We start from the raw sequence: 2,500 nt of genomic DNA, 5'->3' as shown, positions 1-2,500 counted from the left end.
CGGGAACGGAATCCATGGACCGCAATGTGCGTTCGAAACGTCGATGGTTCATGTGTCCTGCAGTTCACATGTCGACGCGCAATTTGCTGCGTTCTTCATCGACCCACGAGCCGAGTGATCCACCGTCCTGGGTGATCTTTTTCTTAGTTTCCACTGTCTCTTTCAAGACAGTTGCATAGGCGGGGACGTAGGCGTGTGGCGGCCCTGTTCAAGCGTTCTGTGTCCAACAGCCTCACGGCCGATGGGCGTCGTACGGCTCCACACCGGAGCGGACAGGCAGGTCGGGCGAAAGTCATTCAAAACCGGCGCCAGGCGCCAGGTGCCGCAGGCCAGCCGCTCCAGCGCTTCACGCTCGTACCACACAACATTGGCGTTAGTTTTGAGAAGCACGCGTGGTCCGCACGCGGCGCACGGCTACTGCGAGCCGCTACAGGTAGCGTGTTGCGCGACACGACACGCACATCGAAAGACATGCAGTCTAGTCGGTAATGATCCTTCCGCAGGTTCACCTACGGAAACCTTGTTACGACTTTTACTTCCTCTAAATGATCAAGTTTGGTCATCTTTCCGGTAGCATCGGCAACGACAGAGTCAATGCCGCGTACCAGTCCGAAGACCTCACTAAATCATTCAATCGGTAGTAGCGACGGGCGGTGTGTACAAAGGGCAGGGACGTAATCAACGCGAGCCTTATGACTCGCCGCTTACTGGGAATTCCTCGTTCATGGGGAACAATTGCAAGCCCCAATCCCCTAGCACGAAGGAGGTTCAGCGGGTTACCCCGACCTTTCGGCCTAGGAAGACACGCTGATTCCTTCAGTGTAGCGCGCGTGCGGCCCAGACATCTAAGGGCATCACAGACCTGTTATTGCTCAATCTCGTGCGGCTAGAAGCCGCCTGTCCCTCTAAGAAGAAAAGTAATCGCTGACAGCACGAAGGATGTCACGCGACTAGTTAGCAGGCTAGAGTCTCGTTCGTTATCGGAATTAACCAGACAAATCGCTCCACCAACTAAGAACGGCCATGCACCACCACCCACCGAATCAAGAAAGAGCTATCAATCTGTCAATCCTTCCGGTGTCCGGGCCTGGTGAGGTTTCCCGTGTTGAGTCAAATTAAGCCGCAGGCTCCACTCCTGGTGGTGCCCTTCGTCAATTCCTTTAAGTTTCAGCTTTGGCAACCATACTTCCCCCGGAACCCAAAAGCTTTGGTTTCCCGGAGGCTGCCCGCCGAGTCATCGGAGGAACTGCGGCGGATCGCTGGCTGGCATCGTTTATGGTTAGAACTAGGGCGGTATCTGATCGCCTTCGAACCTCTAACTTTCGTTCTTGATTAATGAAAACATACTTGGCAATGCTTTCGCTTCTGTTCGTCTTGCGACGATCCAAGAATTTCACCTCTAACGTCGCAATACGAATGCCCCCGCCTTGTCCCTATTAATCATTACCTCGGGTTCCGAAAACCAACAAAATAGAACCGAGGTCCCTATCCATATTCCATGCACACAGTATTCAGGCGGGCTTGCCTGCTTTAAGCACTCTAATTTGTTCAAAGTAAACGTGCCGGCCCACCGAGACACTCACTCCAGAGCACCCTGGTGAGGATATGCAACGGGGTCCGCCTCGGGACGCACGAGCACGCACGAGGCGCGTCGCACGCCTTCAGCTCGCCCCACCGGCAGGACGTCCCACGATACATGCCAGTTAAACACCGACGGGCGGTGAACCAACAGCGTGGGACACAAATCCAACTACGAGCTTTTTAACCGCAACAACTTTAATATACGCTATTGGAGCTGGAATTACCGCGGCTGCTGGCACCAGACTTGCCCTCCAATAGATACTCGTTAAAGGATTTAAAGTGTACTCATTCCGATTACGGGGCCTCGGATGAGTCCCGTATCGTTATTTTTCGTCACTACCTCCCCGTGCCGGGAGTGGGGTAATTTGCGCGCCTGCTGCCTTCCTTGGATGTGGTAGCCGTTTCTCAGGCTCCCTCCCGGAATCGAACCCTGATTCCCCGTTACCCGTTACAACCATGGTAGGCGCAGAACTACCATCGACAGTTGATAAGGCAGACATTTGAAAGATGCGTCGCCGTTACGAGGACCGTGCGATCAGCCCAAAGTTATTCAGAGTCACCAAGGCAACGGACCGGGACGAGCCGACCGATTGGTTTTGATCTAATAAAAGCGTCCCTTCCATCTCTGGTCGGGACTCTGTTTGCATGTATTAGCTCTAGAATTACCACAGTTATCCAAGTAACGTGGGTACGATCTAAGGAACCATAACTGATTTAATGAGCCATTCGCGGTTTCACCTTAATGCGGCTTGTACTGAGACATGCATGGCTTAATCTTTGAGACAAGGCATATGACTACTGGCAGGGATCAACCAGGGAGCTGCGTCAACTAGAGCTGAGCAGCCGGCCGCCCGGGAGTGTGTCCCGGGGCCCCGCGCGAACAGCCAAGCGTCCCGCTCAATTATTCTGCAAACAGGAG

At 53.8% G+C, this 2,500-nt stretch overlaps 2 non-coding genes across 2 annotated transcripts in view; both read right to left on the bottom strand.

Annotated features, from left to right (window-relative positions):
- Positions 1 to 134, bottom strand: part of LOC124565854 — a 156-nt gene extending 22 nt beyond the window's left edge. The window contains exon 1 of the ribosomal RNA XR_006970638.1: positions 1 to 134. This exon is cut by the window's left edge and continues 22 nt beyond it. This is a non-coding gene — a ribosomal RNA (5.8S ribosomal RNA).
- Positions 135 to 486: 352 nt separating this feature from the next.
- On the bottom strand, positions 487 to 2,400 carry LOC124565855. Its single transcript, XR_006970639.1, has one exon. It is a non-coding gene; the product is annotated as a small subunit ribosomal RNA (ribosomal RNA).
- Between the last annotated feature and the right edge of the window lie 100 nt (positions 2,401 to 2,500).

The sequence above is a fragment of the Schistocerca americana genome, unplaced genomic scaffold (genome assembly GCF_021461395.2).
Source record: "Schistocerca americana isolate TAMUIC-IGC-003095 unplaced genomic scaffold, iqSchAmer2.1 HiC_scaffold_1341, whole genome shotgun sequence".
Classification (NCBI taxonomy): domain Eukaryota; kingdom Metazoa; phylum Arthropoda; class Insecta; order Orthoptera; family Acrididae; genus Schistocerca; species Schistocerca americana.
This window is presented reverse-complemented; position numbering and strand designations above follow the sequence as displayed.